This window comes from Triturus cristatus, chromosome 3_1, assembly GCF_964204655.1.
Source record: "Triturus cristatus chromosome 3_1, aTriCri1.1, whole genome shotgun sequence".
Lineage (NCBI taxonomy): Eukaryota > Metazoa > Chordata > Amphibia > Caudata > Salamandridae > Triturus > Triturus cristatus.
The window spans coordinates 324845840-324871542 of record NC_140583.1 but is presented as its reverse complement, the minus strand read 5'-3'; the positions used below and the strand labels follow the sequence as shown (position 1 = coordinate 324871542).

At 38.7% G+C, this 25703-nt stretch overlaps 1 protein-coding gene and 1 long non-coding RNA gene across 3 annotated transcripts in view; one reads left to right on the top strand and one right to left on the bottom strand.

The window, feature by feature from the left end:
• LOC146860194 (sulfotransferase 1B1-like) overlaps positions 1–25703 on the bottom strand; it is a 420787-nt gene that overhangs the window by 310422 nt on the left and 84662 nt on the right. The gene's annotated exons all lie outside the window — the stretch shown is intronic.
• On the top strand, positions 4349–16226 carry LOC146860195 (uncharacterized). Its single transcript, XR_014978800.1, has 3 exons — positions 4349–4428; positions 8807–8964; positions 16139–16226. It is a non-coding gene; the product is annotated as an uncharacterized LOC146860195 (long non-coding RNA).

The following is a 25703-nucleotide window of genomic DNA, read 5'->3' as shown; positions in this document are numbered from 1 at the left end:
CGGAGTATAACACACAACTCCGTCCCCGAGATCAGGCTTCAGCTGACCCCACAAGTTAAGAGCAGGTAAAGTGCAATTAGTAACGATTTAAAAGAGTTTATAAAAGAATTAAAATGAGTAGTGATTCAATGTTTAAAAAATATCTGAAAGTAACGCACAGCTCGAGCACGCAGCTTTCTTCAGTGCCGCCTAGGTTGAACAAGTATGCAGCATAATCTCACTTTTATTCAGGAAGAAGAGGACGTTTGTGACTGTGACTCCGGGCTCACTTGGCAGAAACACCCCCAGACCCTCCACCCCATTGTAAAATGGAATGCCCATGAAAAGGGTAGGTGGACGCAGTGTTATATAGAACATAGTCCTGAGAGCACGATTGAAAATGAAAACTAGATATAGTATATGGTATAAACTATGCACCAAAAAATGTGATATAAGATGAACCGGGCATGAAATATAATATGCAGTACATTGTGCGCAATGACAGATTAATTGGAGAGCGCGAGGTAGCACAGGCACTAGAGCGTGATATGCGATATGCGCCTTGGAGTGTAATATGCACAGGGCAGTGTTGTGTAACCTAACTAGTCTCTAAAGTTGTAATATAAAATATGTGCTGGGGAGTGTAATGTTGCATATGCACAGTGACAAAGATATGGATCCTAGATTGTAATATGTATGGCATAGCTCTGTGCGTTATAACATAGGCATCGAGGAAGGTATGTTAGATGGGGCAATATAACCCGTGCGAAGGCAAGTGTGGCATGACATATTCACAGGGTGGTGTTACAGTGCACATGGGCTAGAGAGTGTCATAGCATACGCACTAGCTGGTGGAATACAACACAGAGGTGTGTGGCACTCGGCGGCCACTGGTGGGTGTAACACAGCATTGGGTTCAGCCAGGAGCACTCTGTGACTCTCAAGTGAGGTTCGTCTCCTTTCCAGAGAGTAAAATAAAAAGTATTACACATCCTGCCGTGGATGTGTGTTTTATTAACCGTGAGAGGGGTTTCTTGCATAGTTTGGTCGAATTTTTGTCGAATCCACTTTGAATGACTTGGTGTGCGTGTCTATTAAATGTGCCCGTCAATAGCTATTATCCATGTTTGTATAAATAAACGACAAGGGTGTCTACCGGGATTAGGCACGGTAGGGCATCAGACATGTCAGAGCTTCACTAGTGGTGCAAATACATTCCTCGTGGATTCATTGTATGCATAGTCGCCTTTTAATGAATATCACGCAAATCGTCATGGTGATAGGTACGTACGGTTTGTCCAGCATGTCCTAGGTGTGTCTATAAATATATATTTTTTTAAAATAATAAAAAACAGTGGCCGGCCCTGGGGATTGGGGTCAAAAAAATATAATTAGGAGACAGGCCCTGAGGGATGGGGTCATCAGGGCCAATAAATTAGAATAAGAAGGGGAACCACACAGCCCCCCTTCTTAAAAAATTAAAATAACTAAAAGACTGGCATCGCGCCGGAGGCCACACCCCCTCCTTGCAGCACTCTGCAAACGCGCCCCCTGGCGAGTTGTAAGTTGGGGAATTAATTCCTCTTCAATACTGAGGGTCCCTGAGGGCCAACTAGCCCAACAGGCATCTCCAGTATGCGCCAGGGAGCTGCGCTGCAGACAGGTGTTCTGAGGCCAAGCCCCTTTTTACACCTCTCTGCAACGCAGCTCTGTGGCGCTTACTGGAGGGACCTAGTGGTCTAGTTTGACCCTAGGGACCCTTAGGATTCAAGGGTCCCTACACACATGCTGTCTTCAACACATACAAACAGTGAGTTACTCAATCATGCACCTATGGACTATGTAATACCCCCCACCAAACCATACAGACACTGAGACACTCATGCTGATACTCAAAAAACCAACTAATAAGTAATAACCTATATAGACACTCATGTAGCTACTCACCAACCCATGCAGCCACTTATACACAAAGTGAGAGACTGATACAGATATTTACATATTTAAACATTACTCACTAAGCCATGTATTCACTATGATACACTTAATCAGTCAGTTACACAATCAATTTTTCAAAAACAAATCATCCATTTAGACACTTATATACCCATTTATTCTTCCATCGACCTTGAGATATACATATATAAAACATATTTAATTTTCAGAAAAACACACATTCAGTGGATGATGTCATCAGTGATGTCATTTGAGATGTCATCAGTGATGTCATGAGTGATGTCACTGACCATGTCATGAGTGATGTAATATGTGACGTCATCAGCAGTGCATTGCGGGCGCGCGAGTTATAGTTAGCTGAACTAACTATAACGGGGGAATTTCAATGGTTTTGTACAAGTGAAAAGTCCAGCTAACTATAACACCCCTGAAACCTATGGTTTTTTCAGTGAATATATATATATATATATATATATATATATATATATATATTACCTACTGGCGGTCGCCAGTAGGTAGTTATAGTTAGGACCACGTTTCCATAGGAAAACCTCAACATTCTATTTTGAATAACTTTGGCGCCGGTCGACGAATCCTCGCGAATTTCTCAAAATAGGTGGGGCGCTACGCTCCGCTCCTACCCTGAAAGTCTCGGGGGGATCCGTCAAGCGGGGGCTGAGATAAAAGGGGGGTCCCAAAACGCGTTTTTCCCATGCATTTTTCCATAGGACCTTTAGAACGAGCTACAGCCCGAACGGCTGAACAGAATTACTAGAAATTTGGCAGAGAGGTAGTCCGTAGGTCAAGGAAGTGCCTTTTGTAGGTTTGGTGTAAATCAGTTCAGTTGATTTTGAGAAAATAGCCTTTAAATCAATATATATATCTGAGCCCGCTTACGGTACGCTTACCGTACGCTTACGGTAAGCGTACGGTGGCGTGCGCGAGCGCGATTCTGATTGGCTCTTAGATCTTAGTAAACATTCGAATCGGCCGAAACCAGGAAGCGGCGGCCGCCATTTTGTGTATTTCACTCTGAAAAAAAAGAGTGAAAACAAGGAAAGGGGGCAATGAGGAGAGTTACAGACCCCCTAACAATTGTAAGGGGGTCAAAGAAGGACAGAAAAGTACAAAAAAAACATTTATTGATTTTAAAAAAAATCACGGGGTACGCGTACGGTAAGCTCACGGTAAGCGTACGGTAGAAAAAAATAAAAATAAATAAATGAAAATCAGATTTAAGAGTTTAGAAATTAGGGAGCTCTAAAAAGAGCTGTTGTGTTTATGGAGTCATTTTTTTAGTGGTACCTACAAGTAAGTACCGATGCAGAGTCTAAGGTTCAAGAGGAAGACTCTGTTCCCTTCATCATTGAAGTGCACACCATCTCCTCTATAAATGTCTTGCATGTCGTAACGCAAGTTGTTGTGGTAAATGGCACCCATACCATAGTCACGGAGGAAAGCAGAAACAGATTTGTTGACGTGCTTTCTTGCTTTGTCAATCTGTGGACAGAAATGATTGGACCAGTTCCATTTTTGCCTTTGGCATATGTTGGAAAACACAAAGGCAGTTTTAGGGAAAAGTGTAAACAGTTGTGCAAAGGTGTCCTTCATAAGCATTTCCAGACCTACCCCAGTCAAAGTGCCTAGGTCATTGCCACCACAGTGCACTATTATGAGGTCAGGGTGTTGGATTTGCATGAAGGATTTCACCAATGGCATCAATTGGTGCCACTTTAACCCTCTCTGACCAATCCATTTAATGTCTACATTTGGCAAAGCAAGGTCTCTCACCATATCTGTTTTCTCTGCAAACTTTTCACTCCAGAAGACATAGCTGTGCCCTACAATCCACACTGTGAACATCTTCAAAGGAGAACTGGATGCACTCAGGAGGTGTCTTTCAGTAGAATGGCAATATGAAAAGAAAGACAGTTTGGAAATGGAGGCATACATATTTTTTACAAAACAAAAAGAACTGATTGGCTGTTTCATACCATTCTAGAAAAAAAACTAGGCTGTATGTGAAAATTAATAGAAGCATGTTTTGTATTGGTACAAAAAAATGTGTAACCAAAGAACAGTACTATGGATTTGCAGTTAGGTTTGAAAAGTCAAGCACTCTTGCTCTGTGGAATTGAAACATTGTGTGTCGAACTTCTGACCTAACTGCACACAGCAGTGTTCCATGAGCTGTTGCTATGGTAGCAGGCAGAAGTCAAGTTGGGGGAAGGGTACTAGGCAGAAGTCAAGTTGGGGGCAGGGTACTTTTGGAAAAGGGTTGGTTTTCAACCAATAGAAATGTGTCATTACATTTGAAAAAAAGGGGGAAGCACTGAGATTTGAAACTTACATGTATATGTGTGGAAAAATAGAGGGAAAGTTTGCCATTATCTGGTTCTGCTGAGAGGAGAGAGGTGTACAGAACAGAGATCCTGGCTCTGATAATCTGCTGTTTGAGTGACACATTTCTTTCACAACTAACTAATTTTAAAGGTGAGTTTACAGTTTGAGAGGGGATGTATGTGGTAACTTAAGAAATGAATAATAGAAATGGGAATTGTTTTTGTTGTAGTTACACATGGTGGATTCATAATGTGTCAGTCTGTAAAAGAGATTTTCACTTGGCCCGAAAAAAAAAGAGCAGTAAGTGTGCTTTCAAATTGGCAAAGAAATTTCGTTTTGGCACTAATGTGAAAACATGACTGTGTGTGCATAGAAGAATTATAGGCAGAAATGTATTGCGTCTTGCTCTGGTGATTTCACAGTTGCAGTAGATGGAAAAGAGGAGCGAATTTTTGGGGGAAGAAGCAGAGGTTTAGCACACACCCATGTGCTTGCCATGTATAGTCATGCACAGTAATTAGAAGCGAGTGGGGTTTTCAGGTTTAAGTCTGTAATGCAAAAACATTCAGCATCACTAAGGCTGGTTGCCCCTGCTGGAGTGTAGGCAGTCACAGAGAATACACACGGTGGTGGTCTGAAAAAAAAACAGCTTGGACATGTGCATTTAAATAAATTAAAAAAAAAGGTTTCAGAATGTGTCAGTCTGTAAAAGTGATTTCAAATTGAAAAAAGAGATTTTCACTTGGCCCGAAAAAAAAAGAGCAGTAAGTGTGCTTTCAAATTGGCAAAGAAATTTCGTTTTGGCACTAATGTGAAAACATGACTCTGTGTGCATAGAAGAATTATAGGCAGAAATGTATTGCGTCTTGCTCTGGTGATTTCACAGTTGCAGTAGATGGAAAAGAGGAGCGAATTTTTGGGGGAAGAAGCAGAGGTTTAGCACACACCCATGTGCTTGCCATGTATAGTCATGCACAGTAATTAGAAGCGAGTGGGGTTTTCAGGTTTAAGTCTGTAATGCAAATACATTCAGCATCACTAAGGCTGGTTGCCCCTGCTGGAGTGTAGGCAGTCACAGAGAATACACACGGTGGTGGTCTGAAAAAAAAACAGCTTGGACATGTGCATTTAAATAAATTTAAAAAAAAAGGTTTCAGAATGTGTCAGTCTGTAAAAGTGATTTCAAATTGAAAAAAGAGATATACACTTGCCCCCGAAAAAAAAAGAGCAGTAAGTGTGCTTTCAAATTGGCAAAGAAATTTCGTTTTGGCACTAATGTGAAAACATGACTCTGTGTGCATAGAAGAATTATAGGCAGAAATGTATTGCGTCTTGCTCTGGTGATTTCACAGTTGCAGTAGATGGAAAAGAGGAGCGAATTTTTGGGGGAAGAAGCAGAGGTTTAGCACACACCCATGTGCTTGCCATGTATAGTCATGCACAGTAATTAGAAGCGAGTGGGGTTTTCAGGTTTAAGTCTGTAATGCAAATACATTCAGCATCACTAAGGCTGGTTGCCCCTGCTGGAGTGTAGGCAGTCACAGAGAATACACACGGTGGTGGTCTGAAAAAAAAACTGCTTGGACATGTGCATTTAAATAAATTAAAAAAAAAGGTTTCAGAATGTGTCAGTCTGTAAAAGTGATTTCAAATTGAAAAAAGAGATATACACTTGCCCCGAAAAAAAAAGAGCAGTAAGTGTGCTTTCAAATTGGCAAAGAAATTTCGTTTTGGCACTAATGTGAAAACATGACTGTGTGTGCATAGAAGAATTATAGGCAGAAATGTATTGCGTCTTGCTCTGGTGATTTCACAGTTGCAGTAGATGGAAAAGAGGAGCGAATTTTTGGGGGAAGAAGCAGAGGTTTAGCACACACCCATGTGCTTGCCATGTATAGTCATGCACAGTAATTAGAAGCGAGTGGGGTTTTCAGGTTTAAGTCTGTAATGCAAATACATTCAGCATCACTAAGGCTGGTTGCCCCTGCTGGAGTGTAGGCAGTCACAGAGAATACACACGGTGGTGGTCTGAAAAAAAAACAGCTTGGACATGTGCATTTAAATAAATTTAAAAAAAAAGGTTTCAGAATGTGTCAGTCTGTAAAAGTGATTTCAAAGTGTAAAAAGAGATTTTCACTTGGCCCGAAAAAAAAAGAGCAGTAAGTGTGCTTTCAAATTGGCAAAGAAATTTCGTTTTGGCACTAATGTGAAAACATGACTGTGTGTGCATAGAAGAATTATAGGCAGAAATGTATTGCGTCTTGCTCTGGTGATTTCACAGTTGCAGTAGATGGAAAAGAGGAGCGAATTTTTGGGGGAAGAAGCAGAGGTTTAGCACACACCCATGTGCTTGCCATGTATAGTCATGCACAGTAATTAGAAGCGAGTGGGGTTTTCAGGTTTAAGTCTGTAATGCAAATACATTCAGCATCACTAAGGCTGGTTGCCCCTGCTGGAGTGTAGGCAGTCACAGAGAATACACACGGTGGTGGTCTGAAAAAAAAACTGCTTGGACATGTGCATTTAAATAAATTAAAAAAAAAGGTTTCAGAATGTGTCAGTCTGTAAAAGTGATTTCAAATTGAAAAAAGAGATTTTCACTTGGCCCGAAAAAAAAAGAGCAGTAAGTGTGCTTTCAAATTGGCAAAGAAATTTCGTTTTGGCACTAATGTGAAAACATGACTCTGTGTGCATAGAAGAATTATAGGCAGAAATGTATTGCGTCTTGCTCTGGTGATTTCACAGTTGCAGTAGATGGAAAAGAGGAGCGAATTTTTGGGGGATGAAGCAGAGGTTTAGCACACACCCATGTGCTTGCCATGTATAGTCATGCACAGTAATTAGAAGCGAGTGGGGTTTTCAGGTTTAAGTCTGTAATGCAAAAACATTCAGCATCACTAAGGCTGGTTGCCCCTGCTGGAGTGTAGGCAGTCACAGAGAATACACACGGTGGTGGTCTGAAAAAAAAACAGCTTGGACATGTGCATTTAAATAAATTTAAAAAAAAAGGTTTCAGAATGTGTCAGTCTGTAAAAGTGATTTCAAATTGAAAAAAGAGATTTTCACTTGGCCCGAAAAAAAAAGAGCAGTAAGTGTGCTTTCAAATTGGCAAAGAAATTTCGTTTTGACACTAATGTGAAAACATGACTCTGTGTGCATAGAAGAATTATAGGCAGAAATGTATTGCGTCTTGCTCTGGTGATTTCACAGTTGCAGTAGATGGAAAAGAGGAGCGAATTTTTGGGGGATGAAGCAGAGGTTTAGCACACACCCATGTGCTTGCCATGTATAGTCATGCACAGTAATTAGAAGCGAGTGGGGTTTTCAGGTTTAAGTCTGTAATGCAAAAACATTCAGCATCACTAAGGCTGGTTGCCCCTGCTGGAGTGTAGGCAGTCACAGAGAATACACACGGTGGTGGTCTGAAAAAAAAACAGCTTGGACATGTGCATTTAAATAAATTTAAAAAAAAAGGTTTCAGAATGTGTCAGTCTGTAAAAGTGATTTCAAAGTGTAAAAAGAGATTTTCACTTGGCCCGAAAAAAAAAGAGCAGTAAGTGTGCTTTCAAATTGGCAAAGAAATTTCGTTTTGGCACTAATGTGAAAACATGACTGTGTGTGCATAGAAGAATTATAGGCAGAAATGTATTGCGTCTTGCTCTGGTGATTTCACAGTTGCAGTAGATGGAAAAGAGGAGCGAATTTTTGGGGGAAGAAGCAGAGGTTTAGCACACACCCATGTGCTTGCCATGTATAGTCATGCACAGTAATTAGAAGCGAGTGGGGTTTTCAGGTTTAAGTCTGTAATGCAAATACATTCAGCATCACTAAGGCTGGTTGCCCCTGCTGGAGTGTAGGCAGTCACAGAGAATACACACGGTGGTGGTCTGAAAAAAAAACTGCTTGGACATGTGCATTTAAATAAATTAAAAAAAAAGGTTTCAGAATGTGTCAGTCTGTAAAAGTGATTTCAAATTGAAAAAAGAGATATACACTTGCCCCCGAAAAAAAAAGAGCAGTAAGTGTGCTTTCAAATTGGCAAAGAAATTTCGTTTTGGCACTAATGTGAAAACATGACTCTGTGTGCATAGAAGAATTATAGGCAGAAATGTATTGCGTCTTGCTCTGGTGATTTCACAGTTGCAGTAGATGGAAAAGAGGAGCGAATTTTTGGGGGATGAAGCAGAGGTTTAGCACACACCCATGTGCTTGCCATGTATAGTCATGCACAGTAATTAGAAGCGAGTGGGGTTTTCAGGTTTAAGTCTGTAATGCAAAAACATTCAGCATCACTAAGGCTGGTTGCCCCTGCTGGAGTGTAGGCAGTCACAGAGAATACACACGGTGGTGGTCTGAAAAAAAAACAGCTTGGTTTCATAATGTGACAGTTTGTTATACAGATTTTCACTTGCCCAAAAAAAAAGAGGAGTTTGTGTGCATTCAAATTGGCAAAGAAATTTCGTTTTGTGACTATTGTGAAAAGAAATGTAGTAATATATTTAAATACAATAAAGAATTTTTTTTTTAGTTTTTTTGCAGGTATTGCTGAAGAACAGTGAACAAAATTTAAGATGCCTACAAAATCTCGAGTTCAAAAAACGCTAAAAAAAAAACTATATTTGAGGACAACTGGAGGACCAAAGTTAGTAGAAGATGCTGATGTTGGGAAAAAGAAAAAATCTTCTGGTAAGCAAAAAAGACAATTCCTAAACAAAATATTGAAAACAAACAAAAATGTACAAAATGTCTGTTCTCGGAAAAATGTAACAAAACCTACAGAACAGCAAAAAATTGAGGATTTAGTTAATGCAAATATACCTTCTGCAATTGAAAAGTTTAACATAAACAGAAAAACAGCATTTAAAGAGATACGTAGAAAAATGTTTCAGAGAAGAGTTATGTCCAATTTGATAAAGGATATAAAGAAATATAAGCAAAAGGCTAAATATTATAAGAGAAAAAAAGAAATTGAAGCCATTGCAGCAAAGGCATTAGAATTAAAAAGGAAACTATTCATATTAATTTTGAATAGGATGCGTACATTAGATAAAATGGTTAATGTACTGAAATCACAAAGCAAAAGCAAAAGAGTAGTGAACAGAACAAATTTTTGTAAAGTGTTTTTAGGAAAGTGGATGCATAGCTCAAGTAGTGAACCTTTTTTTAATGAAGAGAGCTATTTTCAAAGTAATAGTTTGCTGCATGCAGTTGACACCAGAGGTCGTTCATACGAAGTAAAAAATGGTTGCATAATGGAGAAGGAGATAATGGTTCCAAGAGATGAGGTACAAGTGATGGCAGATGAGGCAATGGGGAGACGTCCTAAAGCCCCAGTGTACACTTGGAATTGTAGTAGTATTTGCACTGTGCGTCAGGAATCTATTGACAGATTTCGAGAGTTTCTAAGAGAATATAGTAAAAAAAGTGTAAAACAAAAGATTAAGGTGCTTCAAAGTCTGGATCCATGCAGAGTGAGAGAGAATACTGGTTTGCAGGGTCATTCTCTTGCTTGTCTATCTAGAAAAGTGTGCAATAGTGTTTTCCATCATTTTAGGATGCTGGCTGTTCATCATACTGAAATGAGAAAGTTTGTGAGACGGTTGTATTTTGCCAAAAGTCCAGCAATAAAGTTAAATGAATTGAATAGGGCTCTGTTCCGAGGAACGGTATCAGATGTAGAGAAGGTTGTTGATGAAATTCAGTTTTGTTACTTTGGTCCTGAACAAAACAGTGCAGAGAAGGACACAGTAAATGAGGCAGAAGTGGAAGAAAATGTAGAACCTTGTGTAAGTAAGACATTTAATGATCACATAACAAAATTTGCAATAGTCTCTAATGAAAGACCAAATGTTACTTGTATTTGTTGCCGCAGAACTCATTATAGAAAACAAACTAGGAATGTTGATCTCTACAGAAAGAGTGAAAATGAAGATAATTATAAGTGGATGGATTTTGCAACATATATATTTCTTGAAAATTGTTTTGAATTGGGTGAAGATCAGCGTATTTGTAAATACTGCTACAACAAGTTAGAGGAAAATAGAATGCCGACCAGAGCTGTACATAATAATTTAGAATTGGATGCTATTCCTGCTGAACTTTCTGAATTAAATACATATGAGTCTATACTCATTCAATGTGTTCATCCGTTCCAGACCATAGTACGTATGGAGCCCAAAACTGGTAAATTACCTCCTTCAGATTTACTGAGAGGTTTAAAAGGTAGAGTGGTGTATTTGCCCTTGGATTTGAAAAAAAATATGGAAACTATTGATGCGGATACTTTGGAAACTGAACCATTAATTATTCTGGTTAATGGTGTACCTACAAAGAATAAGAAGATTTGGCAGGAGCTGGTAGATGTGCGGAAAGTACAAAGAGCAAATTTGTATTTGAAAAAAAATAACAAATGGTATGAATCAATTTATATAGTAGAAGAAGAAGAAGAAGAAGATTTACAAGGAGATACAGAAACACCAAGTGGACAAATTGAAAAAGTGGACAAGTCAAAGGAAGAAGAAATTTATGAACATTTTAGCATACATCCTCTCCATTCGAAAGAAGTTATGGGAGACAATATTGATCTCTTTCAGATGAAGAAAGCAAAAGGAAATCCCGTGAGTGTATGGGAGGAGAGCTTGGAAGCTCGATGTTTTCCCCAGCTGTTTCCTAAAGGAAAAGGAGGACGATACGATGAACGTCCGGAACAGATTCCAGCTTCTGAGTATCGGACTACAAGACTATATGCTGAAGATCCCAGATTTCGACAAAGTATCCCTTATTTGTTCCATCTTTTATTTGAAAGCGACTTGTCTGCACTGTCTTATGCAGTAAATCACATTTTAAAAAGTGGAGTACATTTACAAAATGTGTCTGCTAAGGATTTTATGGAGAAAGTGCAGCACCGAGATGATCATTTGGAAACACAACTGATCAATCTGATGGCTTGTCAGCGTGGGACAAATGAATATTGGTACCGACGCCATGGTGAACTAAAATGCATGTTACGCAATTTAGGAACACCAACATGGTTCCTTACCCTAAGCTGCGCCGAGTACGCTTGGGATGATTTAGTGGATTTTCTACGAGAGGCCAATTCAAACATTGAAAACATCGAATACAAGACAGCAGGAGAACTGTGCTCATTGGATCCGGTTAATGTTTGCAGATATTTCAATCATAGATTTGAGGCTATGATGTCCTTCATCTGCAATAAAAAAAATCCACCCCTTGGAGAAGTAGTGGATTTCTTTTGGAGAAAAGAGTACCAGGCAAGAGGTGCTCCTCATATTCATATGCTGCTGTGGATCAAGGATGCCCCAAAGTTTGGAACAGATACTGATGAAGCAGTGTTATCTTACATTGAAGAATATGCAACATGTGCTATACCTAAAAGCACAGAAGAGTACAAGTTAAAGGAGCAAGTTCTACGTTTCCAAAGTCATCGGTGTGGAAAATACTGTCGACGGAAATACAAGAGCAAAGAAAAATACTACACTAAATGTCGATTTGGATTTCCTAGACCTGTTCTTACAAATGGAAGAGTCAACAGTTTTATGTCAGCTGTGAGACATACTATCACAAGAAAATCACCTAAGAATACCTACAACCTTAAAAGAAAAGAAGAATCAAAAAATATAAATGACTACAACCCAGTCATTTTATCCATGTGGAACGCTAACATGGATATACAGTATGTTGCTGACAATTCCATTGCTGTTGCTCGATATGTAACGTCTTACATTACGAAATCAGAAAAAACAGAATTGAAGGAAATGTGGGAAGAGATTTCTCACGAGAAGACTGTCAGTAAGAAGCTGTACAGTTTCAGTTTGAAGATGTTATCGCATCGAGAAATTGGATCCTACGAATGTTCAGATAGATTATCTTCTGCAAGTCTCTACTCGAAGTCAAGAAGAATAATTTGGGCAAGTTTAGGCCTTGCAGCAATGAGAAATCGGGTACTGAAATCTGTTGGAGAAATTGAATATTTGGCACAGTTCGAACCTGAAAGTACAGATATATTGAAAACAAACATGTTGGACACATATTATCCCAAGAGAAGTCATCATCTGGAGAACATGTGTCTCTATGAAGTGCTGCAGAACTACATTTATTCACGGAAAGCTGCAGAAGACATCAATAATGGAAAATATAAAGTCGTTGGTGAAGAAGGATGTTTGGTGAAGCAAACCAAAGGAAGTTTGATAAATCACCGGAAGCTGAGTTGCGACACTACCGACAAGAAAGAATTTTACTACTTGGCTCTTTTACAGTTGTTTAAACCATGGCGTTCAGAGGATGAACTACTGGGAGAATTCCAGAGCTATGAAGATTCTTTTAATGCTTGCAAAGACAGCATACAATGCAGTACATTCTCAACTTATCTGCAAATGTTAAATGAAGAAATTGAACAGGAAACTACAATTGCAGCAGAAATTGCTAGAGACAGTTCTCAGGACAGCCAAAGTTCAGGAACATACAGTCAAGATCCCCTAGGACAACCAATCGTTGAAAATGAAGCATCAATAGCCATGAATGAAGTGGAAACGGCTATGAATCAAGCTCAAGAAGAATTTATAGACTTAGAAAATTTGGAAAGACAACTGAATCAAGAGCAGCAACAAATTTATGAAGAGATCAAAAACAAAATTGATCACGGATTTCTACATGAAAAAAAAGAGTGCTCATGCACATCATTTCATCCAATCAGGATGTATATAAGCGGACAAGCTGGCACTGGAAAAAGTTTCCTAATTAAAGTCATCAGAAGCTACCTAAAGCAAAAAACAGATTCTACTTTGTCTTGTGTGGTTACTGCTCCAACTGGGTTAGCAGCATATAACATAAAAGGAATCACCTTACATCGTTTGCTAATGTTACCAGTGGAGCATGAGAACAAAATACAATTCAACAAGCTAACTGGAGAAGCATGCTTGGAAGTTTCAAGAGTATTGAAGAAGATGCAAGTTCTCATTATTGATGAGGTGAGCATGGTATCAAACTTAATGCTTGCCTTTGTGCATTTAAGAATGCAGCAAATTTTGAAGACAGACTATGACGTGTTATTTGGTGGAAAACACGTCATAGTTTTTGGGGATCTTTTGCAACTTACTCCGGTTAAAGGACAACCAGTGTTTAATACTGTGACACATGAAGACACGAAGAAGTCATTGGGAAGCATCGGTAATACAAATATTTGGTCCTTCTTTGAGTACAAGGAACTTACAACTAATATGAGGCAAGCAAACGATGAAGAATATGGAAGTATTCTGAAAGATATCAGGATTGGACTACTCACAGAAGCTGGCAAAAAAGCATTACAGACTCGGCTGCTACATAATTTATTTCCAAAGGAAGAAATAGTTGCAGAGAAGATATACAAGAACATTGCAGAAAACAAAAGTGTCATCTGCCTAATGCCAACTCTACGTGAATGCTCAATATTCAATGAGGAGCTTTTGAAATTGGAAAAGGAAGAGATCAGGAAATTGGAAGCAGTGGACAAAATTGAGGATGGAAGAATTACTGTCACAGTAACAGGCAAACTGAAAAATAAATTGGACTCACTAGAGAAGAACATCTCCAAAACAGCAGGATTAGAAAAAAATCTATATGTTTGCATGAACTGTAGAGTGTTTTTAAGGAGAAATTTGGATGTTGAAAAAGGCTTAGTAAATGGAGCGATGGGAAGAGTTGTGGGTTTTATTAATTATCAGAAAAAAGATGGAATTGAATGGTTAAAAATAAAATTTGATCAGATAGAGGAAGTTAAAGACATTTGTCGTTGTTCAGTTCGTTTCATGCTTGTGAAAGACTTATATGTACGTAGGAAGCAGTTTCCGTTTTCTCTAGCATATGCTGTAACTATTCACAAGTCTCAAGGATTGACTGTAGATTGTGCATTTGTGAACATTGGATCTAGTGTGTTCAAAGAAGGTATGGCATATGTTGCTTTGTCACGAGTCAAAACATTATCAGGTTTATTCATGATAGACTTCGATGACTCAAAAGTTAGTGCTGATACAAACTGTGTAAAGGAGTATAATAGATTAAGAAGAAGCTATGCTCCTCATTTAGGTCAGTATCCTGTGTTGGAGAAACGTGTAGTTTCTCGTAAAAGGAGAAATGAGAATATCTGTAATGAAGATGTAGAGAAGAGGAAAAAAAAGAGGAGTGATGTAATTGCAAGCAAAAAGAATAAGGAAAATGAAGAACAGGTTGTAGGATGTCATTTTGAAAATAGCTCTGGTGTCAACTGCTACGCAAATGTAGTGCTGAATGTTGCTTTTTATCTGGAAAGTTTGCAAGAGCAGATAATAATAAATCAGGGAAAAAGATTCTGTTCAGAGCTCAGTCTCCTTTTTCAAAAGCTGAGTAAAGATAAAACTCAAATAGAAAGTGCTACTGATATTAGAAAACTTTTAGATGTATGTTCAGGACGAACACAGTTTTCTCAAAATGAACAGCAAGATGCTCACGAATTTTTGATGTATTTTCTTCAGGTAGTGGAAGAAGAAGGAGTTCCCATTGACATTTTTTTTGGTCTCTCTTATAAATGGGAACATAGTTGTGATAATTGTTATAATATAAGTGGTTCTATTGTTGATAATGAAAGGTTTATTTATTTGACATTGCCAGAGAGTAAAACAGTCACTTTTGCAAACTTAGTTAAAGATGCTAATCATAGCATGAAATGTGGTGAGTGTAATTCTGACATGTTATCAACATTAATTTTAAGGGAATACGGACAGTATGTAATTTTAATGATGCAACGATGTAGAGCTGATGGATCAAAATTGGATACTTTAATAAAGAAGTTTACAGGACAGCAATTATCAATTTCAGGAAAAACTTTTGTAACTGTTGCAATAATTTTCCATGATGGACCTACTGTTACTTCTGGACATTACACAGTTTATCTAAAATGTGAAAAAGGATGGACACTGTGTAATGATTCCCAATTGATTTTCAAACAACGTTTGCCTTTTGATTTAGCAAATTCCTATCTAATCTTCCTGAAACCTAAATTTTAGAGAGACTTGGCAAGATCTGGACAAAATAATTTTACCATTTTACAGGATTACCATTGCAATTTTGTAGAAAAAAGATTTTTAAAATTATCATTTGGCCTAAAGGAAAGATAACCAATTGTAATGTGGACTTTTTAAATTTTTAATGCAATTTTGAAAAACCAATAATTTAGAGATTATCGGTAACTTCTGCACATTTTAAATTTTGGAATGCTATTGGACTGCCATTGGAAATTTTTACAAAAATGATTTAAAAAATTACTATTTGGCCATGTGGAAAAGTAAGCAATTCTATTGTGGACAAAATAAATTATTCGAAAAATTTTCGTGAACCAAAATGTTACAGAGAATCGGAGAGATCTGGACAGATTAAACTTTAGAATTTTAATGGTTTTCCCTTGGAAATTTATTCCAGGGAAAGAATAAAAAATACTATTTGGCCTAAAGGAAATAAAATCAGATGTATTTTGGAGTTATTTGAGATATATTATTGTGAATGTACTTCTGAAACAAAAATATCAGACGGTATTTTAAAGAAAAAAGTATTGTTTTTAGATGACATTTTTTAAGAATAATATGCATTTCTGTAATGATAAGTTTAAGTGAGAAGAGATTCTGGGCTTTTTTAATACAATCTTTGAGATTGTTATTTTTTTTTGCCCGCTGTAAAATGATGAATGCAATTGCTTTCACAATTTATAGTGAAATGCAATATATTCTGAAAACAGCAAAAATAAGGCAAAAATATTTTTTGGGAAAAAATATAAATATGTGTACTGTATTATAAAATGTTTTAAAAATATTAATACTTTTTTCTTTTTTTTCAGATCGATATAGAAAATTTTCGTAAACTACAACCATTTTAAAAACTATTTTTTAAAAAAACAAATGAATAAATATTTTTTTCAGTGAGTATGGTAAGTCAATAGTAATAATTGTAGTCTTTCAAGGACCTTGTAATGTGAAAAATGATTTTTAGTGTTTTTTTTAAAAAATAAAAAAAAGGTACGCTTACCGTACGCGTACGGTAAAAAAAAAAAAAAAAAGTTTTTTAAAAAAAATGTAAAAAAAAGATGAAAGATAAGGTTGGCTCTTAAAAGAACCGTTGTGTTCATGCAGGGACAGAGGAAAGGAACCATGGGAAAATCATTCAAAGCTACAAATGTGCTGATCTATTTTGTTATTCACTAGGGAAACACTGGTCTCCCTATAACAAATTAGAGCTTTACAAAATGTGCAATGAATATCAACCTTCCGAAATCGAGGGTTCATTTCCAGAGGGCCAGCAAAAGGAGATTCTCCCCCCACAGATGAAGGGCTCACCTGAGCTGCAGAAGAAGGAGTAAGCTCTGCAGGTGATGGTCCAGGCTGAGCTGCTGTGGATGTACTGGCTCGTCTTTCTGAAGAGTTACCTCCAAAAAGATGACCATGTGTCCTTCTGTGTACATCCTGGAGGTGTCTCTTCATGGTGTGATTCCCAAAGGAATACTTCCTGTTAGGATTACCTCTAGAAAGTACACGCTTACACAGCTTGCAAGTAACTAAGGGTGCATTCACCTTTTGCTGGCCTTCTGGAAAAGTAAAATAATCCCAAACATAAGAAGGTTTTACTTTCCTCGCTCTCTGCCTCAAGACAGTGCTGCTGGTGCTAGCCTCACTCTCAGAAGAGCTCTGCTGTTCTGCCATCGTATCCCAAAGACAAACCAGCTCCTTCTCCCAAGGGATCACAAGCAGAAATGAGGGGAATGGGTGTGGTGTAGGAGAGTTCTAGAACTGAAAGTAGTTTCAACCAATCAAAAGTTGTGTTTCAAGATCACATGACCTACCGTACGCTTACGGTACGCTTACGGTGCGCTTACGGCAAAAGTGCGCATGCGCGTAAAAAAGACACGCGCTTGCGCGCATGCGCATAACAGTCACTCCCCGGCACTTCCGCGTAACGTGCGCGTGTGGCGTAAGCGCGCACGCGTCCCACGCGCAGTACGCGCGGCTACGCAAAGTGCGTAACTATACGCAAGCAGCGTAGATAGATTACGGACGTTGCGTAAACCGTACGCTTACCGTGAGCTTACGGTACGCGTACTATAAAAAAAAAAAAAAAAAAAAAAAATCTGGAAATAAATTTTACATGTTTATTTTAAAAAATATATATAAAAAAAATATTTAAGGATTTTAAAAATTAAAGCATAGTCTTTATAAAAGATAAGAAAAATAAAATAAAAATATGTTTGAAAAAAATGAAGAATATAAAAAAAAAATAGCATTTAAAAAACCTTGCAAATTCACTGAAAAAACCATGGGTTTCACACACGTTATAGTTAGGAATTAGCATTTAAAAAACCTTGCAAATTCACTGAAAAAACCATGGGTTTCACACACGTTATAGTTAGGAATTAGCATTTAAAAAACCTTAGAAATTCACTGAAAAAACCATAGGTTTCACACACGTTATAGTTAGGAATTAGCATTTAAAAAACCTTGCAAATTCACTGAAAAAACCATGGGTTTCACACACGTTATAGTTAGGAATTAGCATTTAAAAAACCTTAGAAATTCACTGAAAAAACCATAGGTTTCACACACGTTATAGTTAGGAATTAGCATTTAAAAAACCTTAGAAATTTAGTGAAAAAACCATAGGTTTCACACGTGTTATAGTTAGCTGGACATTTTACTCGTAAAAAACCAATGAAATTGCCCCGTTATAGTTACTTCAGCTAACTATAACTCGCGCGCCCGCAATGCACTGCTGATGACGTCACATATTACATCACTCATGACATGGTCAGTGACATCACTCATGACATCACTGATGACATCTCAAATGACATCACTGATGACCTCACTGATGACATCATCCTTGTGATAGAGTGGCAGACCTCCTCTCACCTTAATATAAGCTTTGATACACACATTCAAAAATAGAGACTAAAAATTTCAAAACAATGGACATACCAATACCAGTTACAACAACCTCTTCAGTAATTCTAAGATCCACATACACATCCACTCATTCACCAACAGTCCTATACAGTCACTCATACATGTACTCACTCATCATATGTACTCATACATCTATACATCCTGTTACACAATGCCACTCATCCATAGAGTTACTCACACACATAGTCACTCATGCTAATAAAGAATCAAACATACATTTACTTGCATATACAGTTATACACACACCACCACACTTACTTCTACGGAAACTTACACATACTTAGTCTTTTAAACAATCACTTATAGAAACACATACTTATTCATACAGGAACTCTTTCAATCTCTCACTTTCACATATACTCACATATATACACCAATAGTCACATATACTAGTTTAAAACGTATGTAGTTACTCCTGAAGACACTATTGAGACAGTCATTCACTCACTAACACACCCATACACACACTCATCCACCCATACAGTCCTGCACACATGCTGTGTTCAACACATACAAACAGTGAGTCACTCATTCATGCACCGATGCACTACGTAATACCCCCCACCGAACCATGCAGACACTCAGACTGATACTCAAAAAAACAACTAATAACCTAAATAGGCACCCATGTAGCTACTCACCAACCCATGCAGCCACTTATACACAAAGTGAGAGACTGATACAGATATTTACATATTTAAACATTACTCACTAAGCCATGTATTCACTATGATACACTTAATCAGTCAGTTACACAATCAATTTTTCAAAAACAAATCATCCATTTAGACACTTATATACCCATTTATTCTTCCATCGACCATGAGATATACATATATAAAACATATTTAATTTTCAGAATAACACACATTCACTGGATGATGTCATCAGTGAGGTCATCAGTGATGTCATTTGAGATGTCATCAGTGATGTCATGAGTGATGTCACTGACCATGTCATGAGTGATGTAATATGTGACGTCATCAGCAGTGCATTGCGGGCGCGCGAGTTATAGTTAGCTGAAGTAACTATAACGGGGCAATTTCATTGGTTTTTTACGAGTAAAATGTCCAGCTAACTATAACACGTGTGAAACCTATGGTTTTTTCACTAAATATATATATATATATATATATATATATATATATTATACTATATATATAGCTGGGGGGCTAGTTGGCCCCCATGGACCCTCAGGACTCAAGGGGAGTTACTCCCCCAATTTACAATGCATCGGGGGGCGTTTGCAAAATAGTACAGGGAGGGGGCGTGGCCTGATGTGACAAGTGTGCAAACGTGCCCTGTGGCACGTTTTAAGTTGGGGGATTAAGTCCCCTTGAATCCTGAGGGTCCCTTTGGGCCAACTAGCCCACCAGGTACCTCCAGTAAGCGCCAAAGAGCTGCGTTGCAGAGAGGTGTAAAAAGGGACGTGGCCTCTGAACACCGCTCTGCAAGAAGCTCCCTGGCGCTTACTGGAGGTACCTGGTGGCTAGTTGGCCCCCAGGGACAGTCAGGATTTAAGGGGACTTAATCCTCTAACTTAAAATGCGACACAGGGCGTGTTTGCACACTTGTCACATAAGGCCTGCCCCCTCCCTGCACCACTGTGCAAACACGCCCTGTAACGCATTTTAAGTTGGGGCATTAATTCCCCTCCAATCCTGAGGGTCCCTGGGAGCCATCTAGCCCACCAGGTACCTCCAGTAAGCACCACCGGGCTGCGTTGCAGAGAGGTGGTCCGAGGCCACGCCCCTTTTTACACCTCTCTGCAACGCAGCTCTGTGGTGCTTACTGGAGATACCTGGTGGGCTAGTTGGACACCAGGGACCATCAGCATTTAAGGAGACTTAATCCTCCAACTTAAAACGAGTCATGTGGCACCTTTGCACAGTGGTGAAGGGAGGGGGCGGGGTCTGATGTGACATGTGTGCAAACATGCCCTGTGGTGCGTTTTAAGTTGGGGAATTAATTCCCCTTCAATCCTGAGGGTCCCTGGGGGCCAACTGGCCCACAAGGTACCCCCAGTAAACACCACAGGGCTGCGTTGCTGAGAGGTGGTCCGAGGCCAGACCACGCCCCTTTTTACACCTCTCTGCAACGCAGCTCTGTGGCGCTTATTGGAGGTACAGCACTATGGCAACTCATTTTCCCTGACTGCAGTGGTGGAGGTTGGCTGGCAGTGTCGGTGGTTCGGCAAAGGTCTTTGCAAACCCAATCCGCCAATCTAAGAATACGGAGGTCAGACCACCGAGGTCGAAATGGTCTGACCGTTGGTTACGGTGGTCCACAGACTGCCAACCTCGTAGTAATGTCCAATGTTTTTTGCCATTTCTACAGCAAAATCTTTAAGCACCGGATTAGATAGTGCCATCCATGCTGAGCTGTAAATGACAAAAGCCTTTTACCACTCCAGGCACAGTATTACAGCATTGGGTTGGTCAAATATCATCCAAGCTAGCATTTGTTAATTGGTTTTACGCCGTACCACTTTCAAATTCCCAAACATTTGTATTGGCCTTACGCCCCACCACTTTCAAATTTCAAAACCTCTTATTGATCTTAAGCCCGACTACTTTCAAATTCCACCAGCCTCCACTGGCTTGCATTATAAAATGTGGGCATAAAATGTTGCTGGTACAAAGGAAATAAACATAAAATAGGAAAGGACGAGCTACATGAAACAGATTCACTACCATATCATTCTACAAACTATTTTCCCAATGTGCAAAATTTATCAGAGTTCATTTTTGTTATGGCATGTACATGGCTTGAAAGTACGGTTGGGATGCTTTCTTTGTTCTCGACTATGAGTAAGTGAGGGTATAGTTGTCCGGGATGACTCTGTCGAGAGTATGAATTGGGCGCATGAGCACATTGTCCTACACAGAGGTCAAATCTTGCACACGTGCCTTTAACACAAGGCTGTTGATGGGTGGAAATGTGTAGATGGTGCTGAGTTAGTTTAAGATTTATTCACACTAGTTATTATTGGAACGTTCCAACAGTTGTGTGACCTTCGGCTGCTCTGTTCTTCCCTTCATTCTCTACCTCCTTGTTGTTTTCAGCTGTGGCCACATCTGAAAAAAAAAATTCTGATACTGTCAATGAAGCATTGAATGTCATCGCTGTTTCACTTTCATTGAAATATAACCTTCTTTTCCCTTAGAATGGATATTCCTGAAGAGTACAGCCATAAAGCTTTGAGGGTAGTTCGTGGTTTACCCGTCATCAGTGCATTTGCAGACAACTGGGAGAGGATCGATCAGTTCCAGTTCTACCCTGATGACCTTGTTATCGCTTCATACCCTAAATCTGGTAATCCATTCTTCCTCCATATTGAGAGGCTTTTGCCAAATCTCAAAGGGGCAGATTTACAAGTCCCTTGCGCCACTTTTGCGTCACTTTTAACATGGAAAAGGTGACGCAAAAGTGGCGCAAAGGGCTTGTAAATCTGCCCCAAAGTTTTTTGTTTGTTAGGTATGAGCGCCATTTGTAAGAAGCTTTTGGAAAATAGCAACAACTATCTCACTGATCCTCATTATGATTGCGTAACCTAAATAGCAAGCATAAAGCAAGGTATACAATTACATCTTTGAAGGCAGAATTAAGGGTTAAATAGCAGATTTTAAATTACTGAGGTTTTCATTTATTTTCCAGGTCATGATTCTTTTGCACATGTATTATCTTTTAACTGAGTGTATTTTAGTCACATGGCGGGAGGAGGCATTGGTTATTACCGGTGCATGAAAAAGCAGTTTACAATATTAGTAGCAAAGCGGTCAGTGAGATTTATCTGTCAGGAAAGGTAAGTGTAAACAAATATGGGTAATATCAGTACAAAACATTTGGGGGCATATCAGCAACGAGGCGATATAAAATTATCGCCGCTTTTGCATCCGTTTTCGGGCGAAAAGCGGCGATAATTTTATCGCCTAATTAGCAAGGTCACGCTATCGCGTGAAACTTTGCATTAGTGACCAGATTCTTAAAGCCCAGCTTTGCATCTCTAATGAGATGCAAAGTGGGTGTTCCTGACCTGACATGACTGGAGAAATATTAGCGACATTTCTCCTATCATCAAGCCCCACGCTATGAAGCATAGCGGCAAGAAAAGTAGCGATAACCCCTGTTATCGCTACTTTCCTTATGCCTGCTTCAGGACTGACTTAGCCATGATATCCTATGGAAGGTGGATATCATGGCTAAGTATGTGAAGCCCTATCATCAAGATAACGCCAAAATTTGTGAGATTATCGCTGGGTTTCCAGCGATAATCTCACGTTTGGCAGTTGGCGCTAGGATTTTTATCGCTTTTGAGATAAGCGTTGCTAATAGCACGCTATCTCAGTGATAAAAATCCACGTTAGCCGGCAATAATTATCCTAGCGCTAAGTGCGATTAGCGATAATTATCGCCGGTTGTTGCTGATATGCCCCTTGGTGTTTTAGACAGAAATAATGAGATTTGTACATTTTAGGCAGAATCACTACATAACTAGAAATAGAATTGAAACATCTTTAGATATGGGACATTTACCCTGATTTAGAAAGGAAAGGTTTCATCAAATTGAATAAACAATGTAGGCCTCCTTACATTGGGGGTCATTACATCATGTTAAGTATATCTGCAGTCATTACATCGTACATAAGTTTTCCTACCTTTGTGTTAGCAGTGTTTTACCTCCCTTTACAACTCGCAAATGTATATATATTACATGGTGGTAGTTGCCACTCTGTATTTATAGTTAGGCCAAAGTTCTATCGGAAGGGCGACTGTTGTTTTGCTGATAACTTTGACGCTGTTAATTAACCTGCACTAACATTTAAAGCAAAAAAGTTCTTCAGTCATGAAAACGTTTGTTCTGATCCGTCGAGCAGGGACCAAGAAAAAGGAGGTGTTCATAAAAGGTAATTTGCCATGTTAATTCCCATAGGAATCTTTTATCTCTGATACAGGAATTACACCAGATTTGGCAAGAATGTTACTGGGAAAACATGCTTTTTGTGATTTGGTGTAAACCCTTTTAGCTGCTTTCAAGAAATTAGCATTTAAAAAAAGGCTCAGGTTGGACATGAAGTGTTAAAAAATGTAGTTAAATGTTTGGACTGTTGGTGTCCAGAAACGCTGACAATAGCCAGTTTAAAGAGGGCTTATCAATGCCAATTGGCTGGACACAACATGAACTATATGTTTTGGCAGCCACTACAGGACTCAGGGATATGAATCCTGCATCATGAGAATGATATATATCTACATCTATATATATATATATATATATATACATATTTATATTCACTGAAAAAACCATAGGTTTCACTAAGATACACTTAATCAGTCAGTTATACAATCAATTTTTCAAAAACAAATCATCCATTTAGACACTTATATAGCCATTTATTCTTCCATCGACCTTGAGATATACATATATAAAACATGTGTAATTTTCAGAAAAACACTCATTCACTGGATGATGTCATTAGTGATGTCATTTGAGATGTCATCAGTGATGTCACTGACCATGTCATGAGTGATGTAATATGTGACGTCATCAGCAGTGCATTGCGGGCACGCGAGTTATAGTTTGCTGAACTAACTATAACTGGGGAATTTCAATGGTTTTGTACGAGAGAAAAGTCCAGCTAACTATAACGCCCCTGAAACCTATGGTTTTTTCAGTGAATTTCTAAGGTTTTTTAAATGCTAATTCCTAACTATAACGTGCCTGAAACCTATGGTTTTTTCAGTGAATATATATATATATATTCACTTAATAAACCATAGGTTTCACACATGTTATAGTTAGGTGGACATTTCACTCGTAAAAAACCAATGAAATTCCCCCGTTATAGTTAGTTCAGATAACTATAACTCGCGCGCCCGCAATCCACTGCTCATGACGTCACATATTACATCACTCATGACATGGTCAGTGGCATCACTCATGACATGACTGATGACATCATCCTTGTGATAGAGTGGCGGTCGCGCGAGTTATAGTTATCTGAACTAACTATAACGGGGGAATTTCATTGTTTCTTTACGAGTGAAATGTCCACCTAACTATAACATGTGTGAAACCTATGGTTTTTTAAGTGAATATATATATATATATATATATATATATATATATATATATATATATATATATATATTTATTTAAAATCACCGCCCTTGATGGATATCGTTTTATAAGGCAAAATCAGACAGTGAGAGGTCAACCATCAAGAGGAAGGGGAGGAAGAGGAGAGTCCAAAGAAACAGGAAAAAGACAAAAAGAGGGGGAGAAAGCAAAAAAAGATACTACGCCTTATGGGAGAAAAACAAGGCAGACCAAACGAAAATGAAGGGTGAGAATACTGGGACTGTTGTTAACCTTTCTTCCTACATTCTGACACCACAAGACAAATCAGTCCTGGATTTGGGACTAGCATTTTGTCTTACTGCAAATCCAGACTACTGCAGAACTAGGATTGGCATTTTTCTGTTTATACGTGAGCTTAAATTGAAGAAGCTATTCCTTCAAAATCTGCAAAAGTCTTGGAAATCTCTGAGTTCTGCTCTAGCCCTCACACTTGACACAGATTCTGAGGATCTGCCACTAGGTGACATAAGAGGTCTATACACTTTGGTCGAGTTTGGAGGTGACTCTGGCAACTGGCCCACGGAGAGGGAGCTCTTAGAATCTCTAGATCCGGAATTAAGCAGGGCCACAGAAACCCCTTTTAAATCCAAATCTCTTTATAATCCAGTTACACCACATGATATGAGGTTGTTATCAGGGATATCCATAGAATTGAGCTCAAGGCTACAGACAGTTATGCTAACAATTTGAGGAAATTACAGAGAAACGCCCTTAAATCTTTGAGGAAGAACCATAATATGGTCATAAAATCTTTGGACAAGGGTGGGAATGTGGTTCTTTGGGAAATTGCTAAATACACCAAGGAAGCGTGTAGACAGTTGGATAATTTGGGGAATCATGAAAGAACTACTTTGCAGATGTACCATCAACCTGTTGAGCATTATCAGGGTAGGATACCTTTATGGAGTGACAAGGGCTGATTAGCACGGATGAGTATCTATTGTTATAGGTCAAACAACCAGTAGCTCCTTATTTCTATATGCTTTCGAAGATTCATAAGGGCAAGGTAAAGCCCCCTGGAGGCCTATAGTTTTTGCTAACGGCAGTTTCCTAGAACCTACATCCAGGTTTCTTGATTTTTTCCTGTTGCCCTACGTGCTGACTTTGCCATCATATTGCCAGGACAGCACTGACTTTGCCACCAAGATCCAAGATATTTCCTGGCAGCCCCATTATCTTCTCGTCACATTAGATGTAGTTGCATTGTATACATGCATTAATCACAGCCAGAGCATAGAAGTGTGCAGATACTTCTTTAGAGAGAAACCTTTGAATTGCTATGACCATTCCAACATGCTATTTGAAAT